Source organism: Nycticebus coucang, chromosome 6 (genome assembly GCF_027406575.1).
Source record: "Nycticebus coucang isolate mNycCou1 chromosome 6, mNycCou1.pri, whole genome shotgun sequence".
In the NCBI taxonomy this organism is placed as follows: Eukaryota; Metazoa; Chordata; class Mammalia; order Primates; family Lorisidae; genus Nycticebus; species Nycticebus coucang.
In genome coordinates this window covers 106,000,469-106,019,408 of record NC_069785.1, presented here as the reverse complement: position 1 = coordinate 106,019,408, position 18,940 = coordinate 106,000,469, and the positions used below count along the sequence as shown (strand labels likewise).

Sequence of the window (18,940 nt, the reverse complement as noted above, 5' to 3'; positions counted from 1 at the left end):
ACTGGGGGTCCCCCATTTCAGAAGCATGGAGTTTGAGAAGCAAAATCAACCCCAGAATCCACCATGGCCTCTGTATGGCCCCAGGCTCCCTCTGTAGTCTTCTCTGGCCAGTTCCCCTCCTGCCAACCCTGAGGGAGCCCACTGTCGATGCTCCCCCTGCTAGGGCACCGGCCCTGCCCTGCAGGTGGGATTTCCTGTATTCCCATTGCACACTGCTTCTCCCACACTGTGCTGTTGGCTTTGGATTCTCAACATCCTGAGTCTGCAGCACCTTTCCCTTTCCTGACCTTTTCCCTCTCAAACCACTTTTGCTACATCTTTTAAAGCACTCATTGGCCACAGGCAGAGGGTTGGACCTGCTTTAAAAAAGGTTTCAGGCCCCACCCCTTTGTATCTTAAGTTATGGAAGCTAGCCACTTGTTTAAGGCCTCCTTTACTTCATGGGGACCCTGAAGACATCTGCCACCGGATGCTCCAGGGTTCAGGTCCTCCTGGATATGGCCCCTTTCCTGGGCCAAGCAGGAGCTTCTTGAATCCAGGGACCTCCCTACCCTTGTCTGTGTGACTCTGGGGTGACAACCTCTGGCCTAAGAGTGCATGGTGGAAGATTTCTTGCTGAAATGGAAATGTGTGTGGCCTCGACTCTTGACTTTTCCACTGCAAGTTTCTCTGCTCTTAACTGTTTGATTTTTTTTTTTCACTATGTCACCCTAGGTAGAGTACTGTGGCATCACAGCTAATAGCAACCTCAAACTCTTGGGCTTAATTGATTCTCTTGCCTCAGCCTACCGAGTAGCTGGGAATATAGGTGCCCGCCACAATGCCCGGCTACTTTTTAGTTGCAGTTTTCATTGTTGTTTAGCAGGCCTGGGCCGGGCTCGAACCTGTCAGCCTCTGTGTATGTGGCTGGTGCCCTACTCACTGAACTATGGCACTGAGCCTCTTGACTCTTTGATTAAATGTCAAGTAAAGGGGAATCTGTAAGCTGATTTTTCATTCCCTGGGGGTACAGTGGGGCTCCATTTTAAATGCCCTTCTGCTGTGGTTAGAATGAATATTCAATACCTAAAGATGTATTTTGTGAATGGCAAAAGTAAGCCTGGGGTGGGGTCAGACTTCTGCAGGGATCCAGTTAACCATTGGGGCTTCTCAGTACTGTCCTGAGTGGTGGGTCATAGCAACATAGGCAAGGAGATGAAAAAATGCTATCAACTAGCAGGATGTATGTTCATAACTGCAGAATGTATAAACTAGAAGCACCCTCAGAGGTCCTAGCCAATGCCCCTGTCTTAAAGATGGGAAAATTGAAATCCAGAGAGGACAGCCACTGTCCCAAGACAGGCAAGGAGCTGATGTCACAACTTGCCCCTCGTAGTCCGATAGGGTACCAGGAAGAAGACAGGCCACCTCATCAAAGCAAGACCAACCATCCAGTTTGTCTGGGACCGAGGGGATTCCCAGCACCTAGGACTTTCAGTGGTAAACCTGAGACTGTGCTAGGCAAAGTTGGATGTTGGTTACTCTACCCTGTGGGCCATGTTTTCCCTCTCCTCCCTGGCTATAAAACCTTTCAGATAAGTTCTAGAAAAAAAAAAAAGTAGAGGGATCTGAAGCCCAGGCTATCACTTAGACCAGGCATCCTCAAACTGCAGCCCACGGGCCACATGAAGCGGTATGAATTGTATTTGTTCCTGTTTTGTTTTTTACTTCAAAATAAGATATGTACAGTGCACATAGGAATTTGTTCATAGTTTTTTTTTTTTTTTTTAAAACTATAGTCCAGCCCTCCAGTGGTCTGAGGGACAGTGAACTGGCCCCCTGTTTAAAAAGTTTGAGGACACCTGATTTATACTCTCCAGGACTGACAGCTCAGCCTGGCAATAAGGTGACCTGGGGGACCCACGCAGCTGGGGTTCTAAAGCCACCCAGCCCCTGCCTTCTGGGCACATCCCCTGGGTCTCCAGCTTGGCCTGCCTTTGCTGTATTTGTACAAGAGACACAATTTTAAAAATCTCTCTTGGGGCTGTTTAACTTTGATCTCCATAAACATTTCTTTTGATAAATGGCAGCATCTGTGCAACATGTATTTTGAGTCATTCTGTTTAGCAATGTGCTGGCATGCCTCTCTGTTGTTTATAGTTTGGGAAGAGCCAGCCAGCTCTGTCCCAGACTCTGTGTGATCTTAAGCAAGTTCCTCCATCCCTCTGAGTCCTGGTTTGAAGTGATAAATGCTGGTCTCTGCCTTGTTGAGTTGCTGTGAGAAGAAACAATTGAAAATTGCCTGGCACGTGGTGAGCACACAATAAAAGGCAACCTTTGTTATTTCAGGGCCCTGGTGCCTATGGGTCCAGTTTGTCCCCTCCTCCGGGGTATGGAGAAGTTAGTAAAGACATTAGGGTTCTACATAGATGGAGATTTAAGATTTCTTCTCCAGAATTCAACACTGCTGCTAAATATTACAGGCTTTTCACCAGAGCCTCTTTCTCCTTAAAATTCTAGAACACAGCTAAAGTTCTAGCAGAGGCTCATGCCTTCTGTATGTGGAGCTGCAACAGTTCAACAGTAGGGGAGCTAGATGGAGCTGGAGTGGATGGCTGGGAGCAGGGCTGGGGCATCAGGAGATGAGACCCTGTCTCACATCTTCCCCTCATTTCTGTGACATAAGCCAGGCCCTTTTCTATCTGAGCCTCTGGTTTTCCCTTTGTGAGATAAGTGGGTCAGGATCACTGATCTTTAAGTCTTTATCTAGGTCTTAACTCTTTAAGCCTGGGTTCTTACATCTGGCCCCATGCTAGATATATAGCAAACATTAATCAACGTGGTAGTATTTAGCTTGGAACCCAGTGGTCTCTGCTGAAGAAGGAAGATGGCACTTGATGGGCTGGAGCAGATAGAGCTAAAAGAGGGGGAGGCAGGCAGTGGACTTCACCAATTAGTATCTGTCCAAGATTAAAGAACTCCAGCTGATTGTGAATGATAAGAGCCAAGACCTCTGGAGGCTGCAGACTCAAAGAAACGAATTAAATTCAAAAGTTCACCTATTGTGGGAGGAGCTACAGCTACTGTAGGAACAGGGCTCTTAAGTAGGGGAAGTAGTCTGAGCCTTGGATAAGAAGAAAGTGTTGGTCAAGGTACATCCTGAGGGCAAGTTTGTTGTAGATGTAGACAAGAACATCGACATCAGGCAGCGCCTGTGGCTCAATGAGTAGAGCGCCAGCCCCATGTACCGAGGGTGGTGGGTTCAAACCTGGCCCCAGACAAACTGCAACAAAAAAATAGCAGGGCATTGTGGCAGGCTCCTATAGTCCCAGCTACTTGGGAGGCTGAGGCAAGAGAATCACCTAAGCCCAAGAGCTGGAGGTTGCTGTAAGCAGTGATGACATGGCACTCTACTGAGGGTAACAAAGTGAGACTCTGTCTCTAAAACAAAAAGAACATCAACATCAATGACCTGACACCAAATTGCTGGCTGGCTCTGAGAAATGACAGCTACACTTTGCACAGGATCCTACTCATCAAAGTGGACTCACTGGTATCACTGATGATGGTGGAGAAGATCCCAGACTCGACTTACAAGATGATTGGTGGACTGGACAAGCAGATCAAGGAATCAAAGAACTGATTGAGCTGCCTGTTACGCATGCTGAGCTCTCTGAAGCACTGGGTATCACACAGCCCAAAGGAGTGCTGTTGTATGGACCCCCTGACACTGGGAAGACATTGCTGGCCCAGGCTGTGGCTCATCATACAGACTGTACCTTCATTTGAGTGTCTGGCTCTGAGTTGGTATAGAAATTCATTAGGGAAAGGGCAAGAATGGTGAGGGAGCTGTTTTTCATGGCACGAAAACATGCTCCATCTATCATTTTCATGGATGAAATTGACTCCATTGGCTCCTCATGGCTGGAGGGGGTAGCTGTCCTCGGTAGAGTGCAGTGCACAATACTGGAGCTGCTTACCCAGCTAGACAGTTTTGAGGTCACCAAGAATATTAAGGTTATCATGGCTACGGATAGGATTGATATCCTAGATTAAGTATGACCAAACGGTAGCCAAGGTCATGCAGGATAGTGAGAAAAACATGTCCATAAAGAAACTATGGAAGTAAGCTGACATACTTTGTGTGGATCCCTCAAATAAAGCTGTGGGACAAGCCAAATAAAATAAAATAAAAATAAGTGTGGTATTTGATGGACATTTGCTTAACGTATTAATATATGCCAGTTACTGACACTGACAAGAACTCTGACCCTCCCCATTCTCTTCCAGAGGGAGTCTGGCCCCAGCACAGAAACCACTCAATTGCTACCCAGCCCCCAATAGCACAGTCCTGAGGAGAAGAAGAAGAAAGGTTGAAGGCCAAGATGTCTGTCTGTCCCTTGCCTCCACCTCCTCCTTGGCTCCTCCAGGAGCCCAACTGTGACTTCCTCCTTCCAATGGAGAAAACTTCTCTTCCAACTTAGCACCTCTGGAAAGTAGCCAAGAAACCCCAACTCCTTCTATCAATACAAAGTTGGCCTGTAGACCAAGGCTACCCTATGAGCTGGGGATGAGCCATTATTGCTAAGGTACCTGCACTAGCAACACCGGCAGAGATAGCCTGTCAGCCCAGTATGCTAAAGGTCCTGTTGGCAAGGATGAGTTCAAGGGCTCTTCCATTTTCAGAGAATGGGTGACCTTGCTCTCCAATGTGGGCTTCCCCATGTGAATGCTCATGTAAACTCACTGCAGTTTACTTCTTCTTTTTTTTTCTGAGACAGATTCTCACTTTATTGTTCCTGGTGGAGTGCTGTGGCATCACAGCTCACAGCAACCTCAGACTCCTGGGCTCAAGTGATTCTCTTGCCTCAGCCTCCTGAGTAGCTAGGATTACAGGCACCGACCACAAATGCCCAGCTATTTTTAGAGGCAGGGTCTCGCTCTAGCTCAGGCTGGTCTCAAACTTGTGAGCTCAGGCAATCTACCCACCTCCACCTTACAGTTGACCTTCTTATCACTGTTCCAAGGTAAGGCTCTCAGCCCACACAACAGTAACACTGGATGATAATTGGGAAAGAAAGGGATTATTCATCTTCATTCACTGCCCACAGCCATGCCAATTCTTAGGGTGGGAACTCGTGGCATGGGCTGAGAAAGAATTCTCAACATTAAGATTAGAAAAGTTTTAAAGCCAAAAAGTTTACTTCTTGCAGGAAGTGTACAATAAGAAAAGAAAGATATGTTGACTCTGAGGACAAATAGTTGGGCTTTTTATCTGGGGCAAAGAGAAAGGATAAAAATAGTTATTATTGTCACCTAATAATGTCAATGAAACCCTAATACTTGTTCGTGAGGCCCCATCAGAAGAACAAGGAGAACAAGTAATTGAGGAAAAGGAAAGAGAAAAATATTTTTTTGAGACAGAGTCTTACTTTCTTGTCCCCAGTAAGTGCTGTGGTGCCAAAGCTCACAGCAACCTCAAATTCTTGGGCTCAAGCCTCAGCCTCCCAAGTAGCTGGGACTAAGGTGCCTGCCACAATGCTCAGCTATTTCTTTTTTTTTTTTCTTAGAGATGGGCCTCACTTTTGCTCAGGGTAGTCTCCAACTCCTGAGCTCAAGCAGTCTATCCGCCTTGCCCTCCCAGAGTGCTAGGATTACAGGCGTGAGCCACCACACCCTGCCCTGGGAAATTTATTAATTTGTGAGTAAAGGAGGAAAATATCATATTCTCATCTTAAAGTACCAAATTCCTCCCCCATAAGCAAAATACAGAACTTTTAAGGGGAGGGTTCTCAGGTTCAAGGTATTGTACAACTATAGTTGATGCTGATGGTTCTGATCAATCCATTTCCGGAGGGAAGACAATTCTCCACTGGGACTTCCCACCGGCCCAGACCTTCCAGGGACCTCTGGCTGCCCCCAACTCCACTAGGATAGTTTGAGCGAGCCATCACCCTCAGTACAAAGAACAAAAACATTTGTCTGCCCTGTCCAACCACTTGCCTGAGCCATGGATGTTGGTTTTAGTTCTGGAAAAGTGTGACAGGCTTTTACAGAGAGAGAAAACATTTTTCCCTTTTTTCAGGCTATCCTCTCTGTTACAAAAACAGAAGCAGCTGTGAAGTGGCTGTGTCTTTTTTTTTTTTTTTCTTCTCTGTGAGGCTGGCTTATCAGAGTCTTTGGAATATCATCTGGCAAGTGCAGGAGGTGGGGAAAGGTTATGCTCCTTCTATCATTTTAGTTTTTTTAAGTGTTGTGAAAAACACTCTTTTCTTTCTTTCTTTCTTTTTTTTTTTTTGCAGGAGTGTTGACCAATTAGTTCTGATTTAATAGTGAGTACATGTGTTGTTTTCCATTCTTGTGATACTTTGATTAGAAGAGTGGTCTCCAGTTCCATTCAGGTTGTTACAAAAGGTATTAGTTCACTTTTTATGGCTGAGTAGTACTCCATGATATACATACAGCACATTGTATTAATCCACTCATATATTGATGGACACTTGGGCTGATTCCACATCTTTGCAATTGTGACTTGTGCTGCAATAAACACTTGAGTGCAGGTGTCTTTTTGATAAAATGACTTCTTTCCCCTTGGGTATATACCCAATAGAGAGATTGCTGGACTAAATAGTGGTCTACTTTAGCTCTTTGAGGTATCTCCGTACTATTTTCCACAGGGGCTGTGCTAGGAAAAAACAAACTCTTTTTTTTTTTTTTTTGTGGTTTTTGGCCGGGGCTGGGTTTGAACCCGCCACCTCCAGCGTATGGGACCGGTGCCCTACTCCTTGAGTCACAGGCGCCACCCAGAAAAAACAAAGTCTTAAAGCCACAGGTGGTTAATCAGATAAAGGTTTAGTTGTGTGTTGTGATTTTTCTCTTCAAAGGGGAAATTATGTATTGTGAGTTTTCTCCTTTTTTTTTTCCTCTTAGATCAGCAGTTCTCAACCTGTGGGTCATGACCCACAGGAACTGTATTAAAGGGCCGCGGCATTAGGGAGGTTGAGAACCACTGTGTTAGACAGTTTATTAGTCAGGCCACCCTATCACCATTCTTTCTGTTTCCCCTCTGATAATCAGCTCTCTCCACGTATGGAGCTTTCACTCTAATATTAGTTCTGCCTTTCCAGGACATTTTGCCCCTTTTCCCCTAACCCCAAGTGACAATCTTCAGATCTCAGCTGAAATGGCACTTCTTCATAAGGGTCTTCCCTGACTCTAATCTAAAGTAGGTGTCCCTGCCACATTTTTTCTTGGAGTTCTCTGTGCTTTTCCAAAATAGTACTCATTGTCATTGATTGAACTTTGTTATTTATTTATTTATTTATTTTTTTTAGACAGAGTTGCACTATGTCACCCTGGATAGACTGCCGTGGTGTCACAGCTCATAGCAACCTCAAACTCCTGGGCTTAATCCAGTGGTTCTCAACCTTCCTAATGCCATGACCTTTTAATACAGTTCCTCATGTTGTGGTGACCCCCAACCATAAAATTATTTTCATTGCTAGTTCATAACTGTAATTTTGCTACTGTTACGAATCAGAATGTAAATATCTGATATGCAGGACAGTTTTAGGCAACCCCTGTGAAAGGGTCGTTTGACCCCCAAAGGGGTTGGGACCCACAGATTGAGAACCGCTGGCTTAAGTGATTCTCTTGCCTCATCCTCCCAAGTAGTTGTGACTACAGATGCCCGCCACAATGCTCAGCGATTTTTTGGTTGTAGTTGTCATTGTTGTTTGGCAGGCCTGGGCTGGATTCAAACCTGCCAGTGTATGTGGCTGGTGCCCTAGCTGCTGAGCTACAGCACCGAGCCAACTTTCTTTGTTTTTGTGTGACATTACAGATTGTCCCTACTACATCAAGGGGTTATGGAATGATTTCTTACTTTTTTCTTTTTCTTTTGTTTATTTTTGAGATAGAGTCTTACTATGTCACCCTCGGTGGAGTGCTGTGGCATCACAGCTCACAACAATCTCGAACTCTTGGGCTTAAGGCATTCTCTTTGCCTTGGCCTGCCAAGTAGCGGGGACTACAGGTGCCCGCCACAATGCCGGGCTATTTTTTTCTGTTACAGTTCTCATTGTTATTTAGCAGGCCTGGGCTGGGTTCAAACCCGCCAGCCCCAGTGTATGTGGCCGGTGCCTTAACTTCTGAGCTATGGGCGCCAAGCCATCTTACCTTTTTTCATCATTGTATTCCTAATACCTGATCATCTTTCATTTCTTACAGTCTTTTTTTCCCCTTTTCTGTTATTACTATAGTTTCACCAGCTTTCTTTTGGTTATTATTTGACGGGTATATCCTTTTCTATATCTATTTTAAGTTTTTCTCTTATAAACAGTATATGGCTTGACTTTGTTTTATTTATTTATTTATTTATTTGCAGTTTTTGGCTGGGGCTGGGTTTGAACCCGCCACCTCCAACATATGGGGCCAGAGCCCTACTCCTTTGAGCCACAGGCGCTGCCTGACTTTTTTTATTTTTTAATCTGTAGTTATGAATTCTCAGCAGGGAGCTTTCCTTCAATTCTGCTCAAAGTTAATGTCAACAAGGCCCATTTCCTTGCTATCTGCCTTGGCAGGTTGGGCTTTTCTAGCTATCTTTCACTGAAGGTGTAGTCTTTTGGAGGTTACAACTTTATCTGGGAAGAGTTCTCCTGATCCTTAACTACACCTTGCCCAGGCCTTAGGCTTTGCTTTGCTTTGGCTACTTTGAGTGTAAGAGGAGATGTGACTCGAGCAAGAGCCCAGACCCCAGGGTGCATTTGTCTGAGACAGTGAGTGTGTTGCCTGTGTCTCCTTGGTCTTCTTTCTGGAGCATGCCAGCTTTGCCTTGTTGGCCACACTCGACCCTGTAGCTGTTGGAAGCAGTGTTAGGCTGTGGTGGGAGGAGCACTGACCTCAGCGGGCTCTGAATTCTAGTCCCAGGCCTGTGGAAACTTCAATAAGAAACTCGGGCACAACTCATCCCTTCTCCATATCCAGGGACATTTTTTCTTTTAGACATAGTGCCAAGGGCCTGCAAGAATTCTTAAGGTCTAAAAAAAATAAGCATATTAGTGCATGAGTACTTAAATGTCTAAAGGCAAAACATGACACCAATTCAAGTCATATATCCTTTTTTGGAGAAAATTTTGTGTTAAAGTATAATATTCACTTTTAAAGAATTCCACATACAGGTATTGTAAGCAGTCAGCTCAAATTTTTACCAAGTGAACACACCTGGGTAGCCAGCACCAAATCAAGAAAGAGAGCATGACCATGCCCCCGAAGCCTGTCTCATGCCCTTTTCTCATTGCCACTTTCCAGAAATGTGACTTCTATTCTGACTTTTATCTGAGGTGCCTTTTATATTTGTAGCTGGCTTTTCTGGCAGATCTTGGCAGAACTGAGGGTTTGCTCCAAGCTGAGCCAACATAGTCAGAAGCCTTTCTCAACTCATGGTTTTCTAAGGTGTTAATATGTTTGATACGATGCTGGGGTGGAGACTCTATTAATAAGTGTACTGAGGGCCTCAGGGAATTTTTTATTATGGTAAAATATATATATAAAACATAACATCATTTTATTATGGTAAAACATACAATATAATATTTATCATTTTAACTATTCATAAGTAGCATTAAATACATTCAGACTGTTGTAAAACCATCACCACTGTCTAACTCAAACTCTGTACCTAGTACACAATACCTCTCCCTTTCTCCCCCTGGCCCTTAGTAACTTCCATTCTACTTTCTGTTTCTATGAATTTGTCTGGTCTACGTTATATAAGTGGAATCATATAATATTTATAATATTTGTTCTGTGTCAGGCTTATTTCACTTAGCATCATTTTTTTTTTTTTTTTTTGGCTGGGGCTGGGTTTGAACCCGCCACCTCCAGCATATGGGGCCAGTGCCCTACTCCTTTGAGCCACAGGCACTGCCCAGACTTAGCATAATTTTTAAAGGTCCATCCATTTTGTAGCATATATCACAATCTCACGCCTTTTAATGGCTGAATAGTTTTCCGTTGTACCACACAGACTTAGCTCATTGTATGCCCAGACTTAGCATAATTTTTAAAGATCCATCCATGTTGTAGCATATATCACAATCTCATGCCTTTTAATGGCTGAATAGTTTTCCATCGCACCACAATTTGTCTATCCATTCATCTGTTGATAGACACTGGATTGTTTTGGCTGTTCTGAATAATGCTCCTATGAACATGGGTGCACAAACATTTCAAGTCTTAGAGGTTTTTAAATGGCCCTAAGGGGCTCTATTTCCTTCTTCATAAAATTGAGTAATTGAGGGTGGCGCCTGTGGCTCAGTGAGTAGGGCGCCGACCCCATATACCGAGGGTGGAGGGTTCAAACCCTAGCCCCGGCTGAACTGCAACCAAAAAATAGCTGGGCGTTGTGGCGGGCACCTGTAGTCCCAGCTGCTCAGGAGGCTGAGGCAGGAGAATCGCTGAAGCCCAAGAGCTAAAGGTTGCTGTGAGTCCTGTGACATCATGGCACTCTACTGAAGGCAGTAAAGCGAGACTCTGTCTCTACAAAAAAAAAAAAAATTGAGTAACTGAGTAGCTTCCAGCTCTAACACTTCATGAAATGAGGGCTCAAAGGACCAAGAGAGTTGGAAGGTCAAAAGTACATGTAAAAAAGTGACCTCCCTCGCAGAATGTCAGGGTTTCTTCTGTGCCCACTGCTGTGGGGCCCAGGGCACTGTCTGAGCAGCTCTTCTGGGCGAAGAGTGTGGCTGAGGGTGCTCCTCCCTCTACAGCTACAAGCCTCCAAAAGCAAAGGGAGGGAGATGTGTTCAAATTGAGCCCAGCAGCCAGGATGTGACCCCGTCCAAACCAGATGCTAATCTCCCCTGCCAATTGGGGAATCTCAGGGTGACTAGAGATTCTAGTCACCGGGAACTAGAACTAGATTCTAGTCACCAGGAACTACCCCCGGAGGGGAAGTCTTTGGTAGAGAGTCTTTTATGGGCCATCCACTCTCACCTTTGGTGGCGGGAGCCTCAGATCTCAATTGATGCCCGCAAGGCCTGTCCCTACAACTGAGCTAAGCCTGGGAGGCTCAGGGACTGACTCACAATCTATTCTGGAGGTTGCTGGCATAGTATTAGCATTTCTGAACAAGTTAGTTGCCAACATTTAAAAATCAGAAGCTCACACCTGTAAACCTAACACTCTGAGAGGCTGAGGTATATGTCTCGTTTGACCTCAGGCGTTCAAGACCAGCCTGAGTAAGAGCGAGACTCCACCTCTAAAAAAATAGCCAAGTGGGCCAGGTGCTGGTAGTCCTAGCTACTCAGGAGGCTGAGGCAAGGGGATTGCTTGAGCACTTGAACCTAAGAGTTTGAGGTTGTTGTGAGTGATGATGCCACGGCACTTTACCCAGGGTGACAGAGTGAGACTCTGTCTCAAAATGAATAAATGAATAAAAATTTTTAAAGATCAGAAGTTTTCACTTAAAATCTAGATTTCTAGTTATTTTCTAAATAAAGTCAGAAGAGCTAGTGGTTCTGGGCTTGCATGCCAGCAGTGGCTGCCCCCTCAGGTAAGATTAAAAAAACCAGTCTTACAGGGCGGCGCTGTGGCTCAGTGAGTAGGGCGCCGGCCCCATATGCCGAGGGTGGTGGGTTCAAACCCAGCCCCGGCCAAACTGCAACAAAAAAATAGCCGGGCGTTGTGGCGGGCGCCTGTAGTCCCAGCTGCTCGGGAGGCTGAGGCAAGAGAAACGCGTAAGCCCAAGAGTTAGAGGTTGCTGTGAGCCGTGTGACGCCACGGTTCTCTACTGAGGGCTGTACAGTGAGACTCTGTCTCTACAAAAAAAAAAACAAAAAAAACCCAGTCTTACAGGCACTCTGGTCCCTTTACTTACAACTGTACTTAAATCCCTTCCAAACATTCAAGAAATACTTGATAAGCCCCTAACAGTGAAAGATCACATTCCAGAACTTGTCGGCTGACTCATATGTAATAGTGAGAATGTAGGTGCTGGAGCTACACTGCTTTATCCAAGATCTGCTCTACCAATTTAATAGCTGTGTGACCTTGAGCAAGTTACTTTGCCTCCATTTCCTTATTCTTTTTTTTTTTTTTCTTATGATGATAGCAACATTACCTTCCTCCCAGGATTTTTATGAGGCTTACATGAGTTAAGATGTATCCATTGCTTAGGAAAGTGTTGGGATTTGGAAAACGAGAAGAGGTGCAGGAAGAAGTGATTACGGCAGGTGTAATTGGAGGCTTTGAAGGCACCAGTGACCAGGACTTGTGTGTGAAACTCAGCTTTGCCTCTTGCCAGCTGTGTGGTATTAGCCAGGTCGTTTAAACTAGCTGAGGTCCTTCTAGCACGTGAAGTGCCCTCCACACATTGGAGGCTGCACAAATGGCTGCTATTGTCATCAAGCGCTGGCTAGATGCTCTTGGCTCGCTTCCATAGCACTCAGAGCCCTGTTGCCCACCCCTCCTGGAGCTGGGGAATGGATTTTGATCTGGAAGAGGGCTGAAAAGAACAAAGAGGCTCTGTGGGGCACAATGGCACCATTGTGAACTCACAGGGCTCACAATTTCCTTTCTGTCTGTTCAACCTAAAAGGGTGCCTTTTGGGGGCTGGATGGAAATGGCGTGGGAGCTCATCCAGGGTCCTACCAGCGGTGGCCACAGGGCAGAGTAAAGTACGGGATGCCAGAGGAGGGACAGCTGTGCAGGATCCTCAGGCTGTGTGAGTCCCCTTGTTACACACATGAAGGAACTGGGACTCAGAGAGAGAAAAGGACTTGTCTAGCACCACAGAGCAAATCGGGGGCAGAGTTGGGGCTGGAATCAGAGGCTCAGAGTGGAATCAGAGTAGGTACAGGGGACCCAACTCCTCCAGGTCTTACATCCCCCAAGGACATTGTGGACGTTTGAACTTTAGACATTTGACTTTTTCTCCAATCACAGTTGTATATTCTATCATCAAACACACTGACGAGATGCAAGAAAGCAGACATTTATCTTATAACTTAAATATTTGGGATATATCTAAACTCTTATAATCCTATTCTGGCATTTCTTCTTCTTTTTAAAATAACAGATTACTGAGCTATAATTAACCCTGTTAAGCTGTATAATTCAGTGATTTGTAGTGGATACATAGATGTGCGATCATTACCACTATCTAATTTTAGAGCATTTTCTTCATTCTTCCTACCAGCCCCTGGCAACCGCTAGTCTACCTTCTGTCTCCCTGAGTGTAATGTTTTTCGAGTTTCATCTACCCTGCATTATGCATTGGTACTTCATTTCTTTTATGGATGCTAATATTCATAATAATATTCTGTTCCATGGACTATAATATTATAGAACATTTTATTTATTTATTCACTGGTAGATGGACATTTGGTTTGCTTCCACTTTCTAGCAATTAAGAATAATGCTGCTGTGAACATTGGTGTACAGGTTCTTGTGTGGACACGTTTTCACTTCTCTTGGGTATATACTGGGGGTAGAATTTCTGGGTGACATGCTAACTCCATGCATAACCTCTGGAGGAACTGCCAGACTATTTTTCCAGCTGCACCATGTGATAGTCCCACCAGCAGTGTATGAGGGTCCCATTTTCTCCACATCCTCTCCAGCACTTGTTATGATCTTTTCGACAGCCATCTCTGCTAACTGGCAGCAGTGTGACCTCTCCTCGCCTTTTAGGCTGCTGCCTTGTCCTTACCCCCTCATTGCCCTTGCCACTTGGCTGCCCTGGCCCCTGAATCAAATCTCATGTGATCTGTAATCCTCTCTCCCTGGCGTGATGAGAAAATTGTAGGAGAGCACATGGCACAAAGCACCCCCTTAAATGTGTACCCACTAAGGGCCCTTGTCCAGCCAAGTTCACAGGCTGCTGGGAAAGCTAGCAGCATGCAACACACATATGCATTCATCCAGTTCCCCCAACACTCCCAAGGAATAAGGAGGCAGTTTTCAATGTTATATTATGTGTGGCCTGGCTGGAACTTGAATCTATGTGGTATCTCTGAGTGTTTCCTCTCTGCACTAGCCATAGCAGAGGGACAGTGTTGAGTTAGAAGTGGGTACAGTCAACCATGCGTGCGTTAGGGGACAGCACACTTACCATCCTGGTAAGCAGGGAGGCCTTCCTGGAGGAGTACCTTCTGACCAGGGTTTTCCAGGATAGAGTTCAGGGAGAAAAAGGTAGGGGACATTCATTCCAAACAAAGGGATAGCATCTTTGAGGCCCCAAAGCACATGCATGGCTTTGTTCTTTCCAGTGGCTCAGTGTGGCTGGAACATCTGGGTATGGGTGACCTGGCAGGCCTTGTTAAGTAGGTTGGACTTTGGTCTTCATCCCAAGGCAAATAGCCTTTGAGAATTTTATAGGAAATATCAGAAAGGTTGTGCAGGCTGCAGAGGTCTCCCCAGATCACTGAGGAGTCTGGTTTGGCTGCAGCTGGTATACAAGAGGAGAGGGAAGGAGATGCAAATCCAGGGGTTTCTGGGTATATCATCTCAGCTGTCTGCATGATGACACTGGAAGATGGTACAGTTCCTCTGAATGAAATTTTCTTACTGAAATTTCAGGTGTTTTGTTTCAGGCTTGCCTAGACCTTGGCTTCGCCCCCTTCTCTCTGCAATACAGAGGCAAACTGAGAAGGTGAGGGAAGGTTGGGGAAGGACATGCTGGGACGAGGTGGAAATAAGCAGAGGGGCCCCAGTGGTGCCACCAGCCTGTACAAGCTTGGCCACCCATCCCCCATCCTCTATCCCCAGGCCTCTCCACGACCAGCACTGAGTGGAAGTAAAGCTATGCCTCTTGGGAAGTAGAGCTTTTCTGCCCACACTTACAGAGACTCTAACAGGGGACCACATTTTTACCAGGGCTCTGGGTGATCACCAGTTCATGACCTGCAGGGCTGGGAGGCTGCTCAGAGATCTCCTAAAGGCCTCCCTACTCTTTCCCTCCCTCTTTCTTTTCTTTTTCTTTCTTTCTTTTTTTTTTTTTTGCTGATAAGAAAAAGAGGTCTGCATTATGGAAGTGTATTGCATAAAGGTTAGAATTCCAAAGGAACTCTCTCAAAAACTTAAAAATAGAATATGATTCATATGATCCAGCAGTTCCACTTCTGAGTATATACCCAAAAGAATCCCCAGCAGGGACTCAAATGGATATTTGCATATCAATATTCATAGCAACATTATTCATAATAGCCAAAAGGTAGAAACAACTCAAATGTCACTGACTAATGAATGGGTAAAAAAAAAAAAAAATGAAGTATGGAATACACATGCTTTTGATTTATTGATTTATTTTTGTTAATACAGACTCTCACTTTGTCACCCTCTATAGAGTGATAGGATGTCATAGCTCACAGAAATGCTAAACTCTTGGGTTCAGCGATCTTCCTCCCTTAGCCTCCCTAGTAGCTGGGACTACAGGTGCCCACCACAACGCCAGACTAGTTTTTCTATTTTTAGTAGAGACAGGGTCTCACTCTTGCTCAGGCTGGTCTTGAACTCCTGAGCTAAAGCAATCCATCCACCTTGGCCTCCTAGGATTATAAAGTGAATCACTGGGTCCATCCTGCAATGGAATATTTAATTCAAGGTGTGAATTATTTAATGAATTCATTCCTTAAAAAGGAAGGAAATTCTGACACATGCTACAACATGTATGAATCTTGAAGACATGCATAGTGAAATAAGCCAGATACAAAAAAGACAGATATTATACGATTCCACTTACATGAGTATTTAGAATAGTCAAATTCATAGAGACAGAAAGTAGAAGGTCTCAAGGTCCTGGAGGAGGGAAGAATTAGAGTTATTGTTCAATAGGTATGAAGTTTTTGTTTGGGATAATGAAATAGTTCTGGAGGTAGGTTGTGGTGATGGTTGTATAATAATGTGATGCCACTAAATTGGGAACTTAAAAATAGTTAAGATGCTACTTTTCTGGGGAGCATGTAAAAAAAAAGAAAAGATGGATAAGATGGTTAATTTTATGTTATGTATATTTTACCATAATAAAAAAAAAACCAGACACATACACAACACACATTCAAAGAAACAAGAGTGCGGATATCTTATATTAAGAACATTAATTTCTCGGCCCAGTGCAGTGGACCACACCTGTAATCCTAGCACTCTGGGAGGCTGAGGCAGATGGATTGCTTGAGCTCAGGAGTTCAAGACCAGCCTGAGCAAGAGTAAGATTGTTTCTACTAAAAATTGAAAAACTAGCTAGGCGTTGTGACAGTCATCTGTAGTCCCAGCTACTTGGGAGGCTGAGGCAGGAGGGCTGCTTGAGCCTAAGAGTTTGAGGTTGCTGTGAGCTAGGGCACCACAGTACAATACCCAGGGCAACAGAGTGCAGAGTGAGATTGTCTCCCAGAAAACAAGAAAGAAAAAGAACATTAATTTCTGAATGAGATCCTTATAGCTCTGTCTTTTTTTCAGGCCTGGTTTGTTTTAGGCACACAACAGCCTGGCTACCTCAGTTGGTAGAGTATGGGACTCTTAATCCAGGGGTTGTGGGTTCAAACCCCACATTGGGTGGTTCTTGTTTACTTTTTTTTGCGTTTGCCACCATTTGACCAATTTCATTTCACCATCGATGTTACTTTCACTACTTACATGGCTTAATCTTAAGGAGACTGTAAACTGTGTAAGTGATTGGCTTTTCTTTTTTGCCTTGACTGCTAGAAAGCTTCAGATCAGATTTGCAGTCCACTTACCCTGTTTCCCCGAAAATAAGACAGTGTCTTATTTTAAGGTGTGCTCCCAAGGATGCGCTAGGTCTTATTTTCAGGGGACGTCTTATCTTTCCTGTAAGTAGGTCTTATTTTCGGAGGATGTCTTATTTTCGGGGGAACAGGGTATTTCTAAAAAGTATCCAGAATTTCTGGGTCTCATTTCTGTAAGCTTAATTTTTGGCCACTTTTTAAAGCTTTACTCCTTGCTTTGCTTTCTTTTTTCTTTGTGTTATTACTTAAAAAAAAAAGGTAACCTTTTTAGGCCAGGTGTGGTAGCTCATCCTGTATTCCCAGTGCTTTGGAATGGGGAGGCAGAAGACTTGCTTGAGCCCAGAAGAAGTTCTGGGGTACAGTGCCCAAGAGTTTGAGGTTATGAACTTGATTGTGCCATTGCACTCAAGCCTGAGTGACAGAGTGAGACTCTGTCTCCGAAAAATTGCAGAAGCATATATACACATTTTAGAAATTTAGAAAATAAAGACAAACAGAAAATTAAAAAGTAAAAACTTCAGATTCCTGGGCAGCGCCTGTGGCTCAGTGGGTAGGGTACTGGCTGCATATACTGAGGATGGTGGGTTCAAACCTGGTCCCGGTCAAATTACAACAAAAAAATAGCTGGGTGTTGTGGTGTTTTTAGTCCCAGCTGTTTGGGAGGCTGAGGCAAGAGAATTGCCTAAGCCCAGGAGTTGAAGGTTGCTGTGAACTGTGGAGCTACAGAACTCTACTGAGGGCAATAAGGTGAGACTCTGTCTCAAAAAAAGAAAGAAAGAAACAAACAAACAAAAAACACTTCAGATTCCTACCACCAAAATATTATTCATTAATTCCTTTGTACATGGCCTTCCTTTTTACTAGAAAGATTGCATTTATTCTGCAGCCTACTTTTTGCAGTGAGTCCATTTTTCCATTACAGTGAATTTCCATCTCATCCAATATTCAAACTATATTCCCATTTCTCCAGTTGACCCCCAAATCTCTTTACAACTAGTTTGTCCAGAACATTATCCAATCTAGGGTCACCTAGTGCAACTGATTATTATGGCTTTTGTGTATCCTTTTTAAATTTTTTTATAGACAGAGTCACGCTCTGTAGAGTGCCAAAGTGTCATAGCTCATAGCAACCTCAAACTCTTAGGCTCAAGTGATGCTCCTGCCTCAGCTATGACAGACTAATTTTTCTATTTTTAGTAGAGATGGGGGTCTCACTCTTGCTCAGGCTGGTCTTGAACTCCTGAACTCAAGTTGTCAACTGGCCTCAGGCTCCCAGATTGGTGGGCTTACTGGAATGAGCCATGGTGCCCGGCCTCCTTTTTTTTTTTTTTTTTTTTTAATTTTTGGAGATGGGAGTCCCATTTTCTTTCCCAGGGTAGAGTACAGTGGTGCAATCACAGCTCACTACAGCCTTGAACTCTTGAGCTCAAGTGACCAATTGAGCCTCCTGACTCAGCTTCTAGAGTAGCCGAGACTACAGGCATCTGCCATAAAGCTCGGCTTTTTGTATTTTTTGTAGAGACTGGGCAGCGCCTGTGGCTCAGTGGGTAGGGTACTGGCTGCATATACTGAGGATGGTGGGTTCAAACCTGGTCCCGGTCAAATTACAACAAAAAAAAGTTGCAACATCTCACAATGTTGCCCAGGCTGGTCTTGAACTCTTGGCCTCAAGAGATTCTCTTGCCTTGGCCTTCCAAATTGCTGGTATCACAGGCCTAAAGCACAGCTCCTGGACCCTTGAGTCTCTTTAATCCAGCAAAAGTAATTTTTAAAAATATAATACTTTCAACATTGTTAGAATGTCCGTACTACTTAGAGCAATATACAATTTTAATGCAATCCCCATTAAAGCTCCACTGTCATACTTTAAAGATCTTGAAAAAATAATACTTTGTTTTATATGGAATCAGAAAAAACCTCGAATAGCCAAGACATTACTCAGAAATAAAAACAAAGCAGAAGGAATCACACTACCAGACCTCAGACTATACTATAAATTGATAGTGATCAAAACAACATGGTACTGGCACAACAACAGAGAGGTAGATGTCTGGAACAGAATAGAGAACCAAGAGATGAACCCAGCTGCTTACTGTTGTCTGATCTTTCACAAGCAAATTAAAAACATTCTGTGGGGAGAAGATTCCCTATTTAACAAATGATGCTGGGTGAACTGGCTGGCAACCTGTAGAAAACTGAAACTGGACCTACACCTTTCA

General features: G+C 44.3%; 1 non-coding gene and 1 pseudogene across 1 annotated transcript; both read left to right on the top strand.

Moving 5' to 3' along the window:
• LOC128588826 (26S proteasome regulatory subunit 8-like) overlaps positions 1-4,035 on the top strand; it is a 184,283-nt pseudogene extending 180,248 nt beyond the window's left edge.
• A 12,425-nt stretch (positions 4,036-16,460) lies between these two features.
• On the top strand, positions 16,461-16,533 carry TRNAK-CUU (transfer RNA lysine (anticodon CUU)). Its single transcript has one exon. It is a non-coding gene; the product is annotated as a tRNA-Lys (tRNA).
• Positions 16,534-18,940: the final 2,407 nt, after the last annotated feature.